The following is a 24,693-nucleotide window of genomic DNA, read 5'->3' as shown; positions in this document are numbered from 1 at the left end:
GAAGATGTCAAGATTGTGGGAGAGAAGGAAGGAGTCTCGCTTGAAGCTTTCTTGCTTGCACAATGGGGGAAGACACACAAGGGTGGAGGCTGAAAACAATTTTCCTCTTCTTAGTTGTGTAAGCCAAAAGAACTCAAGTACAAAGAAATAGAAGAACCCTCTATATGGGTCTCAAACCAAACTCAACTAACTAAGGTGGCATACTAATTGAGCCACGAACTAGAGTAGATAAGGATAGCTATCATGTAGCTATTATTCATGGGCGGTATACCAACCGCGTCTGCAACTGACAAGTCGGTGACATAAGTACACAACGGTCACCCTGGCGTATCACGAGTGGAGCTCGATATCTCAACACTCCCCCTCGAGCTCAATCCCAATTCCTGCACACCAAGCAGGTCTCTGAACTTGCGCAGCTTCTCTGCGCCCAATGCCTTCGTGAATATGTCAGCTACCTGATCCTCTGTGCTGACATAAACTAGATCAATAAGACCTAGTAAAACCCTCTCTCGCACATAGTGATAATGCACCTCAATGTGCTTTGTTCTAGCATGATAGACTGGGTTATTTGCCAAGTGTATACTACTCATGTTGTCACAATAAATGACAACTGGTCCATCTGTAGACTGATGCATATCATAAAGTAGCTTATGCAACCAAGCTACCTCACATGCAGCCATTGCTGCACCCCTGTACTCAGCCTCTGTGCTCGACAAGGCAACTGTAGGCTGTTTCTTGCTGCTCCAAGTGACTGCAGCACTCCCAAAAGAGAACACATATCCACTGGTAGATCGTCTATCAGAAATACTACCAGCCCAATCAGCATCAGTGTATCCATGCAACTGTATCTGAACCCCAGTCTCATAAAATAGTCCATACTGCAATGTGGACTTCACATACCTGAGTATGCGTCTAGCCGCATCCAAATGTGGTTTCCTTGGAGCCTGCATAAACTGACTTACCAATCCAACAACATAGCTCAAATCTGGCCTGGTAATAGTCATATAAATCAAACTTCCTACTATGCGTCTGTACATAGTAGGGTCTTCTAGAAGCTCACCTGCATCTGTGCTCAGCTTCACATTCTGCTCCAAAGGAACTGAAATAGGCTTACATCCTGTCATCCCATATTTGGACAGCATGTCCAATCCATACTGCCTCTGCAAGAGCTGTATCCCACTTGGTGATCTAATCACCTCAATGCCCAAGAAATATCGCAGCTCTCCCAAATCCTTCATCTCAAACTTCTGCTTCAATAGCATTTTCACATGAAGGATATCTTCATCACTGTCACCTGTCATAATCAAATCATCAACATAAATGACAAGTAGTATAATACCTTTCTCTGTTTTTCTCACATAAAGTGAGAAATCTGCCTTGGAAATCTGAAAGCCAATAGTGACAAGATACTGTCCTATCTTGTCAGACCATGCTCTAGGTGCTTGCTTCAAGCCATACAAGGCTTTCTTCAACCTGCAAACAAACTCAGGATGAACAGCATGCACATAACCTGGTGGCTGCTCCATATAGACCTCTTCTTGCAAATCACCATGCAAGAAGGCATTCTTTACATCCATCTGATGTAAAGACCATCCCTTTGATGCAGCCATAGCAATGACTGCTCTTACGGTTGCCATCCTTGCAACCGGACTGAATGTTTCTTCATAGTCAATGCCATATGTTTGTGCATACCCCTTGACTACTAATCTTGCCTTGTATCTGTTCACAGAACCATCAGCATTGTGCTTCACCTTATAAACCCACTTACAGCCAATTGCATTCTTACCTTTAGGCAAAGGTACTAATTCCCATGTAGCGTTTGCTTCCAAGGCATCCATTTCTTCATCCATGGCTTTCTCCCATTTTTCTTTTCCCATGGCTTGCTCAAAAGAAGTGGGTTCTGGTTCCTGTATCACCTTGACCATATATGCATAGTGAATGGCTGTAAATCCATCATATTTCAGCCTATCCACAGGATACCTAACTCTGGTAGACCTGCGCAAAGTGGGTTCACTCCCAGGTGCTCTCAAAACATCCCTGGTCTTCCTTACTCCAGGTGTAACAATAGAAGGAATACCCAACTCATCATCAATGCTCTGTTCTGAGCCATTGGATTCACCATCCACATAAGAGTGACCTGCATTCACATCAAACATGGGCTGATCAACCTTCTCTTTTCCTTTTCGTGATACCTGCATACCACTATCTGCATTGCTTTGAGAAGATTCTCCTGATCTCAATCTACCTGTCCACGGTGAAGAATGTGAACCACTGCTAGAGGACGCTCCAGGTCCACTAATATTTTGTGACTGCTGCTGTGAATTCTGTGCAGCATTACCATTTTGTGCATCTACATCATCAATCACATTTACTGCTTTATACCAGCTACTCATCTCATAAAAAACAACATCTCTGCTCACTGTAAACTTACGAGTAGAAGGGTTATAGCATCTATACCCTTTTTGCTGCAGAGAGTAACCAATAAAGATGCACTTCTCAGCTTTTGGATCCAACTTGGATCTCAACTCATCTAGCACATGTACATAGGCAATGCAACCAAAAATTTTCAAATGAGAAATATCTGGTTTCCTACCAGTATACCTCTCCTCTGGAGTCATTCCATGTATTGCTGCAGTGGGAGTCCTGTTCATTATGTAGACTGCTATAGCAACAGCTTCAGCCCAATAAAAATCTGGCAAGTCTTTTTCGTTGAGCATGGCACGAGATACCTCTCCAATATGCCTGTTTTTTCTTTCTGCAACTCCATTTTGTTGTGGGGTATGACTGCATGAATATTGCTGCTTTATGCCATGCTCCTGCAGGAACCTTGCAAACTCATTTGAGAGGTACTCTCCCCCTCCATCTGACCTTAGGCATTTTATTTGCAGGCCTGTTTCTTTTTCAACCATAGCTTTAAGAGTTTTGAAATGCCCAAAAACTTCACTTTTCTTTTTCATAAAATACACCCAAAAATTTCTGCTATAGTCATCAATAAAGCTGACAAAATAATGACAGCCTCCAAGAGATGCAGCTTTAGTTGTCCACACATCAGAGTGGATTAATTCCAATGGCTTCTTACTCTCTTGAACATGTCTAGGAAATGGTTTCCTTGCCTGTTTTCCAAACTGACAGGCTTCACATACCTTATGCATTTCTGCAACCTTGAATTTCGGCAAACCTGCAACAATATTTTGGGCCTGCATTGATTTAAGTCGCTGTACATTAACATGACCAATGCGTTTATGCCAGATATCAATATCTGCAACTACATCGGTCCCATGTGCAAACATTGCTGCACTCAATTCAGACATGTCTGCATCCAATGTAAACATTCTGCCCTTCTTCTTCCCTTTTGCTATCAAGCGACCTTTATTTTTCATATCCTCAACAAAGCATCCATGAGGATTAAATCTGACTTGCAAGCCCTGCTCAACCATTTGACCAACTGAAACCAGATTCTTGGTGATATTCGGGACATGAAATACATTGGACAAGTATTTCTTTTTCCCATCCTGCATAGACAAAGGAATTTTTCCAATCTGCACAATAGGATGTGCAGTATCATCACCAGTCTCCACAAATCCTGGTTTTTCCATTTTTCTTGCATCCTCCATCCATTCTGCATGACCTGTCATGTGGTTTGATGCACCTGAGTCAACATACCATACATCATTTCTTTCTTCTGCACTTGTCACAGAATTGTTCATGTGCTGCACCATAAACAAGTGCTCATTTCTGTCATCACCCTGTCTACTAGAAGATGCATAATTCCCTTGTTGCAGTTTTCCATTCATGATGTCATTCTGCTTTTTATAGCAGTCTTTAGCCATATGACCCATTTTACCACAATAGTAGCATTCAACATTACTGTTTGCATTTTGGCCTCTTTGCCATCCACCACGACCTCTTTGGCTCCCCCTGCCTCTAGAGTTACCACGTCCTCCTCCATAGGACTGGTTTTCTTGAGTTTGCTGTATATTCTGATTTCTGCCACGGCCTCCAAATCGGCCTCCTCTACCTCTGCCTCTACCTCTTCCAGCATTTGAGTAGAAGACAGCTTCTTTTGAAGTTCCTCCTGAAGAAGATGCACCACCATTTCTCTGTTCCTCAGAAATTAGAAGAGCAATCAACTCCTCAAAATCAGGAAATCTTTCACGAACTGAAATGGATGTCCGAAACTGTGCATAATCCTTTCCTAGACCATTCAAGGTCACAGAAACTAAATCATCATCTTCCACTGGTGACCCAATGGAAGCAAGTGCATCTGCAATCTTCTTCACCTTCATGTGGTAGTCGTTGATGCTCATATTTTCTCTTTGCACATTGTGCAACTCTTGCTTGAGCTGCATTTTCCTGGCTTGCGTATTTGTGCTATACATTTTTGACAAAGTATCCCATGCCTCCTTTGGCGTACTTGCATCCTGAATATGCACAATCATAGAGTCTGAAATGCTGATAGACAGCCAATACATAACTTTCCTGGCCCTCTCATGCCATGCTTTAAATGCCTGCATTTGCTGTTGATTGGGAACATCAGGAAGAACTGGTTCTTCTTCATTTCCTGCAACAAATTCCCAATATCCTTTTCCCATAAGGAAATTCGTCATTCTAAACTTCCATGCTTGGAAGTTGTTCTTGTCAAGCTTTTCAGTGACAATCTGTGAAAGAGAATCAGATGCCATTACAGAAGACTACAAAAAATTCTGTCACTGCAAAAACCACAGCTTCACCCTCACAAGCGAAAATCTGCAAAACTGGCGAAAGTGGTATTTGACCACACAGTCACTTCCTAGTGACGATTTTGCATAAACACGAGCCAAGGATGATTCTGAAACTCCCAATGTCTCTGCGCACAAGCATACGATGCAATTTCTACAGTAACTTTTCACCGACCTGTAGAACAGTGGCTGCACAACATAAAACTGGGCCTTTTCCTGAGTGCGTGCAGAAAACTTCCGCCTCCAAAACAGGCCCCAAAATGGCCTCAAATCAAAAAAATAAGGTCGCCATGGGCTAAAGCCCTCTCCCGCAGCATATACTGCCCTCTTGCTTCACCGCGAAGGGCGTCTCAACCTGAGACAATGCACTCCTGCACTTTCCGGCTGTGCTACCTGCAGAGATCTGCTCCCAAAACAGAAAATGAAAGCAACACTGCTCCTCTTACCAGAACACCGCGAGCTTGGCTTGCTTTCTTGAGCTCCTTACCACGAACAAGGCTCTGATACCATGTCAAGATTGTGGGAGAGAAGGAAGGAGTCTCGCTTGAAGCTTTCTTGCTTGCACAATGGGGGAAGACACACAAGGGTGGAGGCTGAAAACAATTTTCCTCTTCTTAGTTGTGTAAGCCAAAAGAACTCAAGTATAAAGAAATAGAAGAACCCTCTATATGGGTCTCAAACCAAACTCAACTAACTAAGGTGGCATACTAACTGAGCCACGAACTAGAGTAGATAAGGATAGCTATCATGTAGCTATTATTCATGGGCGGTATACCAACTGCGTCTGCAACTGACAAGTCGGTGACATAAGTACACAACGGTCACCCTGGCGTATCACGAGTGGAGCTCGATATCTCAACAGAAGATGCATTTTCTGCTTTTTGGTTGTAACTTGTTTCTCTTCTCATCTGGAACATGTGCATAACATTCACATCCAAAAATTCTGAAATGTGAGACAGATGGTTTCTTACCAGTGTAAGCCTCATGAGGTGTTTTTCCCTTGAGAGCCTTTGTATAGCTTCAATTTAGAATGTAGACTGCAGTATTAACAGCTTCAGCCCAAAAATTGTTAGGCAATCCCTTGCCCTTTAGCATGCATCTTGCCATCTCCACAATGGTGCGATTCCTACGTTCCAAACATCGTTCTGCTGAGGTGTGTGAGGCGTCGTCAATTGATGCTTGATCCCTTTGCTCTTGCAAAAGCCTTCAAACTCCTTTGAGTTGAACTCACCACCACCATCTGTTCTAAATTTCTTCACACTTTTCCCTGTTTCATTCTCAAAAAGTATTAGCCATTCTTTAAACTTACCAAAAGCTTGAGCCTTATCACGAAGGAAGTACACCCACATCTTCCTACTGTAGTCGTCGACAATCAACATAAAATAAGAAGATCCCCCCAAGGCCTGTGTAGGCATCTTACCACACAAGTCAACATGCACCAACTCTAGAAGAGCCTGTGCTCTATTCTTGCTTTCTTGTGGAAATGCCTTTCTTTGTTGCTTGCCCATCATATAAGCTTCACATGGTTCCTTCAATTCAGTTATTGTAGGTAGGTGAGCAACCATACCTTGCTTTTGCATCTCCTTCAATACTGCAAATCCGATGTGTCCAAACCTTTCATGCCAAACCTTACTTGTGCCCACTCCAGCGGTGGCTGTAAGAGCACTTAGCTCATACAGGTTGTTCCTTCTTTCTCCTTTGCCAACAATTGTGCCAGCACTATCAATAATTTCTGCACCTGTCTTCTTGAATCTCACTTCATGACCAAGATCCATTATGGCAGCAACTGATAAGAGATTTCTCCTGATTTCGGGAACATACAACACATTTGAAAGCTTTTTGACTTCACCATTTGCAGCAACAAAAGAAATAGTACCTGTGCCCGCAGCAGGGCATTTAGCATCATTTCCAACCGTCACAGTGATGGATTCTTGTAGAGGCTACATAGAACTGTATAGACCTTTCTTGTTGGTCATGTGACGGGAGGCCCCGCTATCCAACACCCATGAGTCAGTGGTAGATTCTTCTTGCGCTGAGGAGCACACTTCCTCAATGGTTGCCATGAGTAATTCCAACTCTGCTTCAGCCGTATTGGCTGTCTCTTTCCCTTTACTTTTAAGGGTACCATTCTTTTCATCCGCCTTCTTGACACGACAATCTGCAATTGCATGTCCTTTCTTCTTACAGTAGAAGCACTCTCCTTGAAACTTCTTCTTGCCGCCCTTCTTCTTTTTGTCACCATCATTTTTGGTGGAGGAAACACCTTTGCCTTTTGCATTGGCAGAGAATGCAGCATCTCCATTGTTGCTTCCTTCTCGGGCTTTCAGCCTCAACTCCTCCTCCATTAATAATGCACAAAACTCCTCAAAAGTCAAAGCTTGAGGTCTCACCTGAGTATTAAGGGCAGTTACTAGTCCATCAAACTTTTGTGGACAAATCCGAAGACACCTCCAAGCTAGCTCTTCACTAGTCTTTTGTATCCCAGCGCCAGCCATCTGGTCGCGCAGATTCTTAATCCGAGTGATGAATGCTTCAACCGTCTCTCCTTCAGCAAACTTCTCCGCTGCTAGTTGATTCTCCAAGTTTTGAATCCTTGTTTGGTTTCGTGTTTCATACTGACTCCTTAGTACATTCCAAGCATTTGACGCTTTGGTTGTATGCTGTATCAGAGTCAAAACACTATTAGAACAGCTTGTAACTAAGGCACACAATGCATCTGCATTCCTTCGTTTCCAAGCTCGTAGAAGATCTGCATTCGGAGGAATCATCACACTAGGATTTGATGGGTCGGGGGTAGGCTGTGGTTCTGCGTCAGTCCCCGCCACAGTCTCCAGAAGCTCATAAGAATCAAGTATAGTTGTAATTTTGAACTTCCACAAGGTGTAGTTTGTACCATCTAACTTGCCTTCGCTGAAGGTTGGTGGACGAATCCTCAGTGTTTGAATAGCCGGTACAGCAGCACCACCTCCTGCATCGCTTCCTGATGCGCCAGAACCGCTTCCAAGAGTCGACATAGTTTCTCTTTGCTGTTGAAGCCTTTTCCTATTGCACGCTCTCCGATCTCTAGAGCCCCTTAGGCTCTGATACCATGTAAAATATTACACGGTGCAGTGAACAGAATCTGAGAAAGAGATAGAGAGTACACAATAGATAAGAGGAGAATCAGTAAATTCTTTAACTCCAAACAACTGATACAAAGATGGCTCTGTCCACCCGTGCGCTTCCACTGTGTGAAGCTTAGATGGCAATCTAGACAGAATATAGGTGAAGAGCTTAAGGCTAGCTGGAATAACAACTCTGACTGGGTGAAAGATGAGTGTCAGATGGCTGTGAAGGGGTTTAGCCTTTATAGCTCGTGAAGGTTGTTAGGTCGGCCTGTTGACGACCTACCATATGAGCCTCCACTAGTCGGACAGGGAATATTCCCTTTACCATCGGGCCGGGGGCGCTGCCCCCGGACCCCCGCTAGGGGGGCCGCTGGCCCCCCTGGGACCCCCCAGCCAGGGGCTGCTTCCGCGGCCCCCGGACCCCACAATAGGGGCCCCTTTTAACTCCCTTACGCCGCAACTCGATGCAATGTGCCTCGAGTTGCTACCAGCTTAACCACTCCGTCTAACCCAAAGATTAGACCCACAACAGTCACCTTTTTGCCATCCGGTCACATAGACCTCATCTGATATACAAGTCAGGACTCAACCAATGTCCAGGCTCACATTTGGCTTCTCCTCATAATGGGGGCCTTACAACTTTGAGCACCATGGATCATTGGTAGCACCTAATGAGGGTGGGGCATTGATCATATCTAACAAGAGCTTCTTACCCGTTACTTGCTTGCTGGACCTTCCTTCTTCTCCTTCACTTCAACCTTTGAAATCAACCTCACTTAGTGGCACAGCTCTAATACCATGTCAAGAATCACATGATGGGGTATTTGCTTGAGCTGTTGCGCCAAACACACACTATATACACAAGAGGAAGCTCACTCAAGAACACAAGAAGAGAGATGGAGGCCAAAACGTTTTCTTGATGGTTTTTTCTTCTTCTTCCACACACTATACGATGTACACAAAGTATAGATAAGATACAATATAAAGGAAAGTTGCCTACTAAGTCACACAGTGTATAACCGACTACACTAATCGACTGGCACTATGTCTTTGCCACCTGTAGGTAGGTGTAACAAACTAAATATAATAAGTGATAAGTCAATGGCCATGTGAGTATCATAATGACCACCAACGTGGTAAGTGTAGACGTGGGGACCCGTCTAGCCAGGTGGTCCATCATCAATGTCCGCACGTGTTGAGCTTGCCATCTCAACAAAAAAGACCAAAGGATGGAACTTTATGTTGGAAGGAAGGACATGATTGATTGAAGTTGGAAGAACAACTTATTTTGTGAACTCTCTAGAAAGTACTAGAGTGGTTGAGAAACAACAGAATGTGTTATTTTTCATTCACCGGCAAACATTCCCATGACATTCACCCCCTCTTAGCATGCACATCCTTCGGCATGTGCCACTTCTTTGGATTTTCAGTAATTAGAGAGATCTTCATTTGTCATGTCTTCTTCTTAATCTTCTAATCCTTCTTCTTCTTCTATGTCTTCATGCTCTTGGATTATATCCAAGTCTTCTAACTCATATGTTGAACTTTGTCTTCATTTGAAGAGCTTGAGTCTTTTTCCAGCTATGGGTATCTCCATGCTTCTCCCATCCAATTCACCCAATAAATATCTGGCATTGTCATGCACAATCTTTACCACGTACTGGCCAAACCAATGCTTTACCATCTTCCTAAAAGCATTGGTTTGATTGTCTAGGTTGTTGTCATAGACAAGCACCCATTCATTTTCTTGGATAGCTCTTCACCGAAGTGGATGTTGCCTATCAATTTTTCTTTTGTTCTTTAGTCTCACTGTTTTTATCTTCTTAGTAGCCACTTGAACATCTTCAAGCCTTCTTTCTACCTGCCATATGTGCAAAGTCAGAAACTCTTCTCTATTGATGCCTTCCTCCCAAGGTAGAAAATTCCATGTGAGAATAGATTCTTCAATCGGCATAATTGGTTGCTGCCCATGCATAAGTTTAGATGGCATATAGCCAATTACAGTACTGTAAGTAGTCCGGTCAGCCCATAATGCAAAAGGCAGCATTTTAGGCCATTCTCTTATCTTTCCTCTACAAGAATTTGCTAGAGCTTTGAGAATAGGTTGATGCCCTCTCTCATTTTTCCCATTTCCTTCATGATTGTAGACTGATGTCAAAGCCAACTTAATACCCAATTGAGCAAAGAAGTTGCATGCCTCATCGGCATCCAACTCTCCTCTATCTGTGGTTACTTTGCCGACACATCCATATTTGCAAAATACTTCTTCAAGCAGAAAGTGACAAACATCTTGAGTGGTCTTGGTTATTAAAGATTTATCTTCAACTTGATTGATTAGATCCTCTCTTGCAAGCACTAAATACCGCATATTCCATATCCCTGTAGGCATGGTTACAAGATTAATAACCCATCTATAATATATAGACAAGGGATAAGTTGATTGTAACCCATCTCGATACTTAACCATAGAGTACATCTCACACACATAACAGGTTTCAACAAGATGCTCTATGTCTCGATACATGCTCTGCCACCAGTATTTTTCTTTGACTTTAATAAAGGTTCCCTATATGCCTCTATGGCCAACCCACAAACTTTCATGAAATTCCTTCATTACCTGTTGTTGCAATCTTTTCTTACCTAAAACTCTGATAGGTGCTCCTTTCTTCTTCTTTATGTGCTTCCATAAATGCCCATCTTTAAGGAAAAATCCATAAGCTTTCCTCTTAATGTGCTTGAACTCCTCATCACTCCAAGTCTCCTTCTTCTTCATTGTGCTTAAATATTGGCTGAAATCTTCTTCATAATCTTCTTCAAGGAAATGAGCTAGAACTTGAGTAATGCAATGAGCATGCTAGCTTCTAGCTGACTACCCTTCTTCCATAGGAAAATCTGTAATCTTTGCTGTTGTTTCTAATTTACATCAGTACCTTTTTTTGTTCTTGATGTACTTAATGATGTACCATTAAAAATATTAGCTACACTTGTTGTTTTCACCTTTGGCCCTGTATATGTAGCAGTTGAAAAGGTATTATCAGTAGTCATGGAATGAAATTCATCAAGTATACTCTATTCAACTTCACCTTCTTCCATCACCTCCTCGTCATTGTCATAGCTTGTGTGTGACAACATGTCAGCAACAACTAGATTCTCCTTTCCTGCAATATGCTTTAATTTGGGGTTGAGATATTTAATATATGCAATCCATCTTAGCATAGCAATGTCAGGTGTAGAGCAATTGGCAATCATACCCAAGAGTGGAAGCCAATCACTTTCTACCACTACGAGAGCACCTATAAAGTATTCACGATCACACTTTAATGCTATTACAACTCCCCACAATTCCCTTTTTACTTGTGTGCACCTTTCTTTGACGTTCATTGAGAACCTTTGCTCCAAAATGAATTGCATATCTCTTACGTTCAAGATCTACTTGGCCAATAGCCCATCCTATCCCAATGGGACTTGTATCCACAGTAAGGATGATGGGTTGTCCAGTTGAATAATTAGCCCTTTTGAGAGTGGGGGTTGAAATTAACAGCTTCTTTAATTTGCATATAGTGAGAGTATACTCTTTACCCCACAAGAATCTTTTTCCTTTTCTTAATAATTGATAAAGATTTTCGGCTATATGAGCAAAAAGTGGTATCCATATGACATAGAATACACATGCATCAAGAAATCTTGTCACCTCTAAAATATTTGTGCATTTTTCTTGCATTCTATTGATGGCAACTATCTTGATTGGTGAAGGTTTACGTCCGTAGGGACCACACAGATGTTCGACCACTAGGACTTCTTCAACTCCAAAAATTGATTTAGCTCTACAAAGGGTGAGATGAACCTCTTCTACCCTTGTCAAAATCCTGTCAAAATCACGAATATGGTTAACTACAAATATCTTGCAGCCATGTTCGTAAAGCTCCTCATTCCTTTCATAGACTTGGCATCCCTTGATAGGTACATCATCAAGAAAAGGAAAGGTAAGCTATGGAATAAAGTCCCTTATGACTTTGTGCATGGCGTTCATCATATCGGCCCCACATAATTTGTTGCACCTTGTGGTAAAGTACACATGCGGACCAATCCAAGAGGTATCTTCATTGTGGTAATGGCTCAACTCTCTAATGAAAGCTGAAATTGGTCATATCCTAAATATAGGTCACCCATGGAATAAATTGCTCTACCTGCAAAAGCTTCATCAAACTCGTCAACAATTGGACCCGAACCAACATTTCGGATTATGACTCCATTAACAGACTGTAGATCTTGAATGAATCAATTTGAGTAAGGTGCTGAAGAAGGTTCTAAAATCTTCATTCTGATCTTTTCATTTAGAAGTTCCAATAATTTGGGCAAATGCACCCTTGGAACAGGAATACGCTTGAGGTTCCAAGGCACATGTGGAACCGTAAAAATGACCATAGGGACCACAATATTTGGATCCACACAACCTATTTCACTTGGTTGAAATGCAAAAGCTTTACCATGTTTCAATAGCATTTGCATAAAAGAGTGTTTTTCAGCTGATAAAAGAAAAGAATTATCACTTATTTTGAGCTCTTTCATACTTTTCAATGTAAACTTGTGACCAATGTTGGTAGGATCATGAAGACTTGGCTGATTTGCTACCTTATCAGCCAGCCCTTCACTTTTAGGAGGTAGTGGGACTGCCCACACTGACTTGACTTTCTTATCCATTGTCTCATATTTTGTCTCCACTTGTGCTTTAGCCTTGTTGAGAGAATCGATATCTTCCTGTTCAACAAATTCTTGAATTGTTTGATAAAATCCAATGTACATACTTCTATGGACTGATTTTCACTAGAAGATATAGGCCTTATATCGACGTTAAAAGCGACGAAGATGTAAATAACAAAATTTTCTCCCATCGTCGCAAAAAGCGTCATTATTGGAAATGCCATAGAACAGTCGGTATCAGCGTCATTATTGGCATCGGTATCAGCGTCGCATTTGCGACGCTGGTACCGACGCCAATAACGATGCTGATACCAACAAATGTGACGTTGATACCAACGCCAATAACGACGTTGATACCAACGCTCTGTGATGCTAGTAACGATGCCAATAACGACGCGAGCAGTAAATTTGCGACGCTAATAGTGACAATAACATGGAAAAAAATTTTGTGTTATAGCACTGTGTGCTTTATTTGGGCCATACAAAATAGTTTCTGCACTATGTACAATGCTTGTGTAAACAAAAACAAAGTATACTGAAATCATAATACGGATACATGAAATAAATACATAATCGCATAATGAAAGTGACTGGTACAATCATGACAAGATATCACTACTACATAGAAAATGTCTACATAGATCAGGCGACCAAAAAAGAAAGGTGTGTGAGCTCCAAGGATCCAAGGGCGAGCTACATATCCTCGCCATCCGAAAGCTTGTCTCGCTCGCAAAGAAGCATCGAACAAACTCTGCAAAAAAAGAAACAACAACATATCAGTTCACCATACAATAATGTATTCTAATTAAACATGGTAACTACGGACAAGAAAGATGAGTGACTTATAGGGCTGTAGCGTCTATACAATCGGTTGATCAATGCAATGAGACCGTGCCTCTCTGCATATCGAGTCTCAAGGCCGGTCGGATCGCGATTTGTAATAGAGTGCTGTAAAGAAAATAAAATACTAAATGTTAGAAACATGATTGTTAGTACAAAGGATATTGTAAAAAAATAAACAAGCAAAACAAAAGAAAAACTTACAAAGTCCTCCAAATATGTCATGTGGCTGCCACTCCCAAGATGATGGACCACTCTGGCCTCTAGTGGTACCCTCGCCGCCTCACGCTGCTGACTCTAATGTCCTGGAGAATATGTAGCCTCCTCCCTCAATCGGCGCGCCAGTCATCCGCATCTAGCCACTTGGGCTTTGCAGCCCCACTCTTGAGTGCCTTGAGTGCGTCCAATCGTCTGTGTGACATATATGCACGCATGCAGTCCATCATCCAACCCGTAGAAAATCTATCTACTAAGGCTGGAACCAGAAACTCCTCATGCAAGGATGCTACTATGTAGTCCTTGCTCCCCTCTAGTATGTTCTTCAAATGATCTAAGACGTTGTGCTGAAAAATTTGTTGGTACAACTCTCTCATGCGAGCCATCACCCTCCTCTCCTCATCATTCATGATGATGGCTCCTAACCTATCATCGACTAGATAGGCATATCCCCCTGGGGTATGCCTAAGATGGGCTCTCTCCCACGTGAGTCCATGCTCCTAGACATATCCAGGAGACCTCTGTGCATCCGGTGTACGGACTGGGGTAATATCTGTCGGAGTGGCACCCATAGGGTGCCACCCGTAGACGGTTGGAGCAAAAGCCGGAGTAACTAGAGTAGACATCCCCACAGGTGTGGCAAATCCTAGAGGTGATGCAACTCCAACAAAATGACGAGACGGAGACACTGCGTTCGTGCCTCCACAGCATCCACCTAAGCCTGAGCCATGCTCCTTGAAACCGCCACAAGAGCGAGGGAACCATTACTTGTATGGCAATCAATTCAAGGTCCAAAGTGATCATAGGATTCTTAAGTATTTTCTTACTCAGTCCAATCTTACTCCTAAGCAACGTCGGTGGGTAGCTACACTACAGAATTATGACTTTGACATCACTCATACGAGGGGCAAAGACAATATAGTGATGACTGATTCTCTTTCTCATATGTAGGCTTGCAAAGTTTCAGCTATGACTGAATTGCAAAATGATTGGATTGAAGAACTACAGGAAGCTTATCTTTTAGATGAAGAATTCAACCATATTTTTTAGAAATTGCAGTAAGGTCTTATGGAAGAAAACTCACATTATTAGTTCAAAAATGGCCTTATTTGGTTGAAAGGCAAGGTTGTCATTCTTTGTACCTCTTCTTTTACACGAAAAATTATGGAGGAACTACATTCTTCGCCTTTAGCTAGACATTTAGGAGTTTTCAAGACATATGACAGGATCAATAAAAGCTTTGGACTGTGGAAAGATGTCAAGGACTTTGTCATGAAATGTATGCCTTGTTAGTAGAATAAGGACAACACCTATAAGCTAGGAGGTTTGTTACGGCCATTACCTTTTCCTACAGGTAAGTGGACTCATATTACTACCACAAGAAGGGATGGAATAGTATATATGTGGTGGTAGATAGACTTACCAAGGCAGCCCATTTTATTCCAACCAAGATCCAATTTACTGCCTCTCAAGTGGCCAGTCAGTTTATGGAGCAAATTTTTAGACTACATGGATTACTGCAGGTGATTGTTCATGATAGGGATTCAAATTTTATGAGTAACTTTTGGCAGGCGGTATTTACATCTATGGGCACTAAATTGGCTCCATCTATGGCCTATCATCTTGGACAGACAGAAAGAGTTAATAGATGATTGGAGACTTATCTTCACCATTTCTGTTATGATGTCCAAACTTCATGGGATTCTTGGTTACACTTGGTTGAGTTTTCTTACAACAACTCTACCCATGCTAGTATTAGAGTTTCACCCTCCTTTGAGGCTCTGTATGGCTACAAGGTGCCCTTACCCATAGTCATCTTTAATGAAAGGATCAATCCTCATGGGAAGCAAGAGTTGGAAAGAATGCAAACCCTTCTTCAGCAATGTAAGATGAATCTTAGGAAAGCTCAAGACCAAATGAAGATGTATGCTGATGAGAAGAGGCGGCCTTTAGAGTTCCAAGAAGGAGAGTTGGTCTTACTAAAGGTGCCCAAGTCTAGGTACTCTACATTAAAAGATGGATCTAGTAATAAGCTTGCTCACAGGTTTTATGGCCCCTACTGGATCCTTAAGTGCATTGGAGCCTTGGCATACAAATTAAAGCTTCCTTCTTCCACAAAGATTCACAATGTCTTTCATGTTAGTCAGCTCAAGCCTTTTTATGGTGATCCAGTGGATATAATTGACGAGCTGCCACCTATTGATGAAGAAGGTCTTATTCAGTACATCACAGAGGCTGTTGTAGGTCAGCATGAGAAGAAGCTTCGATCTCATTCTATCATGGAATATTTGATCAAATGGAGAGGTTTACCACCTGGGGAAGCTTCTTGGAGGACTGATTGTGTATTGGATGAGTTTCCTTTCTTAAGGGATACATTAGTAGGAAGCCTATTGATTATGGAGCTAGTTTTGGGCAAACAGATTCAGGACAGCACGCTGTTTTAGAATAGCTTTTATCGTGCCTAATTTTCAGAATTAAGCTGTCTACATGGTCTTAAAGTAATCTTCAAGAGCTTCGTTTTGATATATGGCACGCCTCATTTGGACACTTCTACTAGAAGTTATGGCAGATTTGGTCCATTAGGGTGTGTTTACACAACAAGATGTCTACTTCATTTTGATATATTATCTATTGAAGATTTTATGGCTCCATATACTTTTGAAGTATTCTAGATCATATATATAGCTGAGGCCTACTCTTGTTCTTCAATTTTAGTCCATATGTTGGTCATTTTTCATTCATTTTTTCATTTGTAAAGCTGTAAAAATAGAGTAGTACTCTGTTATATCCATCCTTTCCTAGTCTTTCAAGTTTGTTTTTTAGGACAAAATTTTTTGGGAAGGGATGGATTGTAAGAAGCTGAGAATAAGGATTTAGTATAAAAATAATATTGATGTTATGCCATGTCACACTGACATTGGTATAAAAGGAGAGGACATGTAAAATTTCATATCTTTTTGACACATTAATACAATAACTGTCCTTCTCTCCCATCTTGCTCACAACTTCTATGACTTCTCTCTCTTTCCTATCTTTCTCTCTCCAATTCTAGTATTTCTCTCTCCTCGTCACTCTCTTTTTCTCTCTTTCTGTATTCTTTCTCTCTCTTCTGCAGTCTTCTATCTCCTCTTTCTCTCTCTCTAGTTCTCTCTCTGACATTAACAATTTCATCAAAGGCAATGCAAGCAATGAAAAATTTCTCACAAATTTTCTATAAAAGCTGACAAGGCCTAAGAAAGAACATAACTCATGCACATTTTTAGGGATTGACCAATTCAAAATTGCATCTATCTTTTTAGGATCAACGCGAATACCATTAGAAGAAACGATGTGACCTAAGTATTCAATCTGGGTTTGGAAAAATTGACTCTTGTCAGGGTTAGCATATAATTGATTCTCTTTTAAAAATTTAAAAACTAAAGATAGATGTTCACAATGCTCATTCTCATCCTTACTGAAAGCCAATATATCATCAAAGAAAACAATCACACAATTCTCATACTTAAAAAATATACGATTCATCATACGACTAAATGTAGTTGGTGCATTGGTCAAACCGAAAGACATAACAAGAAATTCATAATGACCAAACTGAGTTCTAAATGTAGTCTTAAAAATGTCAGGTGTATCCATGCGCACTTGACGATATCTAGATTTGAGATCTATCTTGCTAATAATAGTGGCCCCTTGTAGTTTATCCATAAGGTCGTCTACCCTAGGGATTGGACATCTATTCTTAACAGTGGTTTTGTTTAGGACATGATAGTCAATGCATATCCTATAGGTATTATTTTTCTTTTTAACTAGTAGGATAGGTGCACCAAAAGGAGAACTACTGGGCCTAATGAGTCCTCGACTCAACAATTCCTCAACTTGTGCTTGGATTTCTTTTTTTTCAATCTGATTGTGTCTATAAGATGCTTTACATGGTGGCTGAGAACGTGGGATTAAATCTATCTTATGGTCTTCAGGACGTGTAGGTGGTAAACCAGGTGGTAAATCAAAGGCAAAACAATCTTTAAATTGTGAAAGAAATTGCGAATGCTTAGGATGCGTCTGATTTTCCTTAGCTTCAATTTCATTCACCCATATTAAATATGATTTACTACATTTTCTCAATGCACGTTTAGTTTGTGTGTGACTAAGAAGTGGAAAATTATCAAAGGTGTGTAATTCATGTAATGTGATTTGTTTCCGTTAAGATGAATTTTCATGAAATGTGTGGAATAATCTATGTCAAGGTTATATTTGTGACACCAAGGCATTCCTAAAATAATATCACTAGCTTGTAAAGGCACAACCAAGAAATTTATGCGATCAACATAATCACCGATTTTAATCTCTAAATCATGCACTTCTTGTGTACCATTGTATCTAGTGCCTAAGAATGTAGCCTTTATGCGATAATGAGTTGGAACAATAGGTAAATTCAATTCTTTTACCAACTTTGCGAAAATAAAATCATGCGTGCTTCCATCATTATGCAAAACAATCTTTCCTTGACCATGCACAACAAAACATTTCATTGTTAATAACGAATGAGGATTTGGCATACCTAGTAAAGTATCTAAAGCATCACCGATATCATCATCATCTTTAGTGAAGTCTAGCATATCTTCATGGTCCTCATCTTCAGTTGCTCCCAAGTGATTGATTTGAATAGCTTGCTTCTTGGACTGACAGTCCGCTGCTAAATGTCTAGGTCGATGACACTTGTAGCAAACCATAGGCTTTGCTTTGGAGACATTATTGGTAAGGGCTGGAAATTTGGGTATATTGGGATTTGCTGGAGAGAAGGCTTAAGGTTTGAATTTGTATTTGATGGTAAAACAAGAGGTCGAGTCCAGGGTTTATGGAAAGAAGAAGGAGCAAAGTGATTTTGATCAAGTCTTCAGAAGTTAGAATTGAATTGCTTTGTACCAAAGTTACCATTAATTGAAAATTCTTGCGGTCACTTTTCTTGTACACGAATTTTATTGTTTGTATCATGTGCTAAAGAAATCACATCCTCCAAAGTCTTTGAATTGAACATATTCACTTCCACATAGAAGTGACCAAACAAAGCGGACATATACTTGTGCTTATGGGTCGCCTCAGGAACATCTTCAAACATTCCAAGTTGAAGTAAGGCACTCTAGAAATGTTCAATGTATTGCGGGACGGATTCATGATCTCTTTGTTGTAGGAGATCCCACTGTTTGATAGTTTTCTCATGGAATTGAGGTGGAAGGAAATTTTGCAAAAATTTCTTTTGAAAGGCTTCCCAAGTAGAGGGACAATCAACACTCTTACGGACAATAGTCCACCATAATGATGCTATGCCTGCTAGATGGTTAGTGATACATTTAAGTTTATCTTTTTCAGCATAGTGCTCTTTATGAAAATAGTCGTCAAACTGACTAACGAAAGCAAGAACAATTTTGCCATCATGTTGCCCATTAAAAGTATGAAATTTAAAATTTCTTTTGCTTATCTTGGCCTCTTTCCTACGAGCCTGCGCATTGAGTGTTGCATCAATAGTACATCTAATAACATCTTCAAGTTGCAATCTGTCTTGATCGACAGTGGATTGTTGAAGTGTAGCCAATTGTGCCTGTAAGTTTTGACATGCCCTTCACTCTTCTTGAAGCTGCATCATGATTAGATCCAATTTTTGCTCCATAGTTAGTTGTGGCAAATCGGCTTCGCCCATAAAATCGTCCATGTGATGATCCGACATTCTACAAAAATCTCAAACAACCTCACACACTGAAAATCTTGTTAGAAGGATGAGCGTAGCTCAAATTTGGGTTTACAAGGCTTGCTTTTTAAAAAAAAAGGCTTTTGCTTTTATGATCATGCTTTTCTCAGGTACGGCAATTGAAAACAATCTTCTTCCAAGAAAAATAGTCTTCCGTATAGACTTTGCACATGACAACCTTCTTGATGTGAATCCACTCAATCAAGTTGTAGGTGGAAATAGGGGCTTGCTGAACTTCAAAACCGGTTTGGAAATACCACAGTGTGAACACTTGCTATGGAAGGGATTGATAATTGAAACGTTAAGCTTTAGATAAGATTAGTAACTTTAAGATTTTTAAAAAGCTTAATGATTTTAAAAATTTTGGCATAGGACGATGGCATGTTCTTGCTAGATTCGATGTCGACGAGTTTATACTTCCACCACAAATTGTTGAATTGTTGAGGCTTATGCCTCTTTTAAGCTTATTGAGCTTATAAACTCAAACTTCATAAACTTCTTGTTTGCTTTGCTGTCAACAAAAATGACTTGTAAAGGAATTTCATGAGTGGTCCTCCGCCCTCTCTAGGAGAGGTCCTTTGAGAGATCAGAGGGTACAACAAGGGGTTCTTCACTACGCCAGGAACATGCCTGTGTTGTCAGTTCCTCTCGCAAGACACCTTGTAGAGCCTATTCATTCTATGAGCTTTGCCTTTGCACTCTCATGGGAGTGTTTACCCATGAATGAAAAATAACACTTTCTGTTGTTTCTCAACCACTCTAGTACTTTCTAAAGAGTTCACAAAATAAGTTGTCCTTCCTACTTCCATCACTCTTGTCCTTCATTCCAACATAAAGTTCCATCCTTTGGTCTTTCTGCCTTAAGTCATATGTTCCCACCTTGAATAAATACAATGTCATGACTACCTTGAAGTTAAAACCCACTCTACTTTGCTTCTTTGACCACAAGTTATAATAAGTCATGTAAATCACCAAGAATAAAATATGATGTAAGATTGGGTTGTTGGAACTCTAGCCCTTTGATTCTGCATTGTAAGCTTCTTTGTCACTAAGCTTGAATGGAAAAACCACTCTCTTAAGCTTCTTATAATTCTCCAAAGTGTATTTGGTCAACCTAGTGCACACATGACATTGTGCAAATGACTTAACATGACTTATGAGACTTTAATAAAATCAAGAATCTCTATGATAAGAAAAGTCTAGTGAGTCAGATGTATTGGCTGAAGCAGCTTATGGATCTACGCATGAAGGAGAATGTGAGTATGTCTGCTCACTTGAGCCAGTTCCATGCTATACTCAAGAACTTGACTTCGCAGGACATCACTTTTGCAGAGGATGTCACTCCTCTTTTCTTGCTTGGTACTCTTAATGAGTCATGGGATGTATTCCGCACTGCGTTATGTGCCTCTACTGCTACCTTGAAATTATCTGATGTTGAGAGTGCTCTTCTGCAGGAAGAGGTTAATCGTAAGAATTTGGATACCTCTCGTGTGTCGCATGCTATGACAGTTAGAGGCAGGAATGATGGGTATAGAAAGCATGGCAGTGGTAGTGTGGCCGTGGACAGGATTCTCAAAAATCTCGGTCCAAGTCTTGTGGGAAGTCACGTAGCAAATCCCATGGCAGGAATGCAGATGTTACTTGTCACCATTGTGGGAAAAATGGCCATATTAGGCCACAATGCCATGAACTGCGCAATGAAAGGCGCAAAGATAAGGGGAAAGACAAAGTGCATGATAAGTCTTCTGATCGCAGTATAGTGCCTGCAAAGTCTAGTGTTAAAATTGAAGAGATCAATGTTATGCAGCCTGAGGATGTTGATGATGATTATATCCTTGCAGCTTCTTCTAGTTCTTGGCAGGTGACGGAGGTACACTCTATGTATGCACAGTGTTGGCTCTTGGACTCAGGTGCATCCTTTCATGTGACACCTTGCCGAGAGTGGTTTCATTCATACCGTATTGTTTCGGGTTCTATGCACTTGGGTGATGACAGCTCTCTTGATATTGTGGGCATTGGTGATGTTAGGCTGTAGTTTCCTTCTAGCAATAGTTTTGTTATGTAGGATGTACATCATGTACCTGCTTTGACACGCAGTCTCCTGTCAGATGGACAGCTTGATGATGCATGTTATCATGTATCTTTTGGAGACTCTGCATGGAAGATCACTCATGGCAGACTTAAGATTGCGAGAGGTGCCAAGGCTAGCAGCCTCTATCCCTTGATTGTATCTGCTTCTTCCCTTGATCATGTTTTGTTTGTGGGTTCTATCCCACATGTATCTCTTTGGCATGCCCATTTGGGCCATATGTCTTTGAAGGGAATGAAAATTCTTTCTGGTTTGTAGTACTTACCGCCCCTTGATTATGCATGTTTTGATTCATGTGAGCATTGTCTTTATGGCAGGCAGACTAGGTCTACACATAAGAAGTCTGGTAGGCCATGCATGAGTGAGCCCTTGGCATTGGTACATTCGGATGTCTATGGGCCCATGCCTTGTCAGTCTATGGGTGGTGCCAAGTATTTTGTTACTTTCATAGATGATTTTTCACGAAAATTTTGGGCTTATCCCATTAAGCTGAAATCCGATGTCTTGGCTGTGTTTCAGAGATGTCTTGCATTAGTTGAGAACCAGTCTGTGTGTAGGCTAAAATAACTAAGGACAGATAATGGGGGTGAGTATGTCTCATGTGCTTTTGAGCAGTTATGTGATGAGAGGGATATTAAGTGTCACTTGACTGCCCCCTACACCCCCCCAGAATGGTTTGGCTGAGCGGATGAATAGAACCATCCAGGAGCATGTACGCAGTATGCTTAGCCATGTAGGCCTACCACAGAGCTTTTGGGCTGAGGCAGTTAGTACAGCTGTGCATATCATAAATAGATCACCTTCTAGTGGTTTGGATTTCTAGGTTGTAGAGGAGGTATGGACTGGAAAACCTCCCTCTAATGCATTTTCCTTGGTTATGGGGATGCAACGAGATGGATTACCGTCTCTGGGATCCGCAGGCACAGAAAGTCATCCATAGTCATGATGTAGTCTTCCATGAAGATAAGATGTATCGGTAGCCTGAGAGAGTTTTTGAGATCCGCAGGGTCATATTTTAGGAGGAGCCGAGAGCTCCCACATAGCCAGTTGGACAGCCTACAGTTGCAGCACATGCTCATGGTCAGGGTGTTGGACAGGCAGCTGAGTAGGCAACATAGCCTACCGTGAGATGGTCTACTAGATACAGATGTCCACTTGATAGATTTTAGCCCTCGATGCATTATGTCTTGGTTACAAATGCAGGAGAGCCTTTCACTTATGATGAGGCTATGCATAGGGGTGACAGTCACTCCTGGGAGAGGGATATGTAGTCTGAGATAGACTCCTTGCATAAGAATGAGACTTGGGATTTGGTTTCCTTGCCTACGAGCAAGAAGGTTTGCGATGCAAGTGGGTGTACAAGCTGAAAAGTACCCCTGGACACCCCAAGCTGGCATACAAGGCTAGATTGGTAGCAAAGGGTTTTATGTAGAAGCATGGTGTGGACTTTGATGAGGTCTTTTCTCCTGTGGTTAAGATGACCACCTTGCGCTTAGTCTTGGCTTTGGTTGCTCAGCTGGACTTGGATTTATGCCATATGGATATCAAGATGGCTTTCTTACATGGGGACTTGCATGATGAGATTTATATGGAGCAGCCTAAGGGCTTTACAGAACTTGGCAGAGAGCACCTAGTGTGAAAATTGAAGAAAAGTCTTTATGGCTTGAAACAGGCACCTAGGGAGTGTTAGAATATCAAGCTTGCACTATTATCCTGTCAGTATGTATGATCGACATTAGCTGTGTCTAGCTGTATCAGCACAAGTGTGGGACATTAAATAAGTCGGTGGTCTTAGACCCACTGTGAATGGTCCTATGGACCTTAGTACTATTGTATACACTTATATTATGGTAGTAGTCTAAGTGATAATAAAAAGAAATGAGAGAGAGCACTCTGCTCTGACGGTTGTCTCTTCACTCTTGTCTCTGTCTCTGAATCTCAACATGGTATCAGAGCTCCCATGACTGGGCTCTATGGAGTGCATGCGGGAAGAAGATCTGAAGATTGACCTGCCAAGGTTGAAAAGAGAAGAAGGGTTGTCTACCATTGTCTTTCTGAAGGTATGCATTGGTTTATCAGGTCTCCATTTGGCTCAAGTATTGGTTGAGGACTGTCTGGCTCTTGTCTGGAGCATCTAGAGGTGCTATTGATCACATTAGAGAGGGCATTAATCAATATGAAGATCAAATGCTGCTGTTGTATACTCCTGGGCAGTCTGCGTGATTGCGCCAACTGACATAATGGATCTCCATGGCTTCTTGTGAAGGCAATGATTAGTACTAAAGGCATCTACAACTTGGTTGTACTCTTTGGAAGGCACTTCATCACCATGGCATGCTGGTACATGATCATGAACTCATCTAGGAGTTTTGAAAACTAATTACAAACCTAGAACAAAAGCCTGAACTGCTGTATACATAGCATATGCAACACATTGGCAAGAGCTTTGAGCTCCTTGGCATGCTCAAAAGGAGCTATTGGAGCACATACATGCTATGCAAACATATGTATTGGATATTATGCTTGAAAACTGAAGGTTGTTTACAAAAATACTCAGATTTGGGAGTATTTACTTGGATGGAAACTGTCATTGAATAGGGCAGCATACACTAGAGTCCTCCTCAAGATTTGAAGCCATTTGATGAGCATTTTGAGCTCTACTGAAGTGAGGGTTCATTCAGGAAGCATATGTACTGAGGTTGATGCATTTGGGTTGCATTTTACTGATAAAATATTCAAATCTAAAATTTTATGATAGGCTGAAAACTATCATAAAACTGTCATCATCATATAGTCATTGCCTTGAAGAAGTACATGCTTTTTGTTACCTATAGGGAGTTGTATGGTACGGGATATGACTGTTGAATGCTATAAGCATTGATATGAGCATTGAAGGCTCTTAAAAACTAAAATTTGAATCTAGAAACAAATGTATTCACTGGGTATTGGCTGGCCATAAACAGTGAATGCATTATATGACATTGTCTATTACAGATAGAGTGTCTGCGGATGCTTGTTTGGTCATGTATTGACCTGTACACACAGTGGCATATATATGAAGTGGTTTGAGGATCTCTTGGGCTGAAATACATCTTGATTTGACAGTTTATTGGCTATATACAATCTGTGAGTAGATTTATGTCAGTTGTACTTACTGGATAAGCAATGTTTTGTACCCGTATGCTTATGACTGGACTGCCACATGTACCAACAGATATTCTAGAAGGTTTGGAACATGTATGACATGTATACACATTGATTTTGGCCTTGAAATCGCTACTA

General features: G+C 41.1%; 1 pseudogene; it reads left to right on the top strand.

Moving 5' to 3' along the window:
• The window catches only part of LOC148008412 (putative 1-acyl-sn-glycerol-3-phosphate acyltransferase 5), a 47,887-nt pseudogene extending 24,253 nt beyond the window's left edge, over positions 1–23,634 (top strand).
• The last annotated feature ends 1,059 nt before the right edge of the window (positions 23,635–24,693 follow it).

The sequence above is a fragment of the Lygodium microphyllum genome, unplaced genomic scaffold (genome assembly GCF_053477565.2).
Source record: "Lygodium microphyllum isolate KBCC unplaced genomic scaffold, Lygodium_microphyllum_v1.1.10 scaffold_148, whole genome shotgun sequence".
NCBI classification, from domain to species: domain Eukaryota; kingdom Viridiplantae; phylum Streptophyta; class Polypodiopsida; order Schizaeales; family Lygodiaceae; genus Lygodium; species Lygodium microphyllum.
This window is presented reverse-complemented; position numbering and strand designations above follow the sequence as displayed.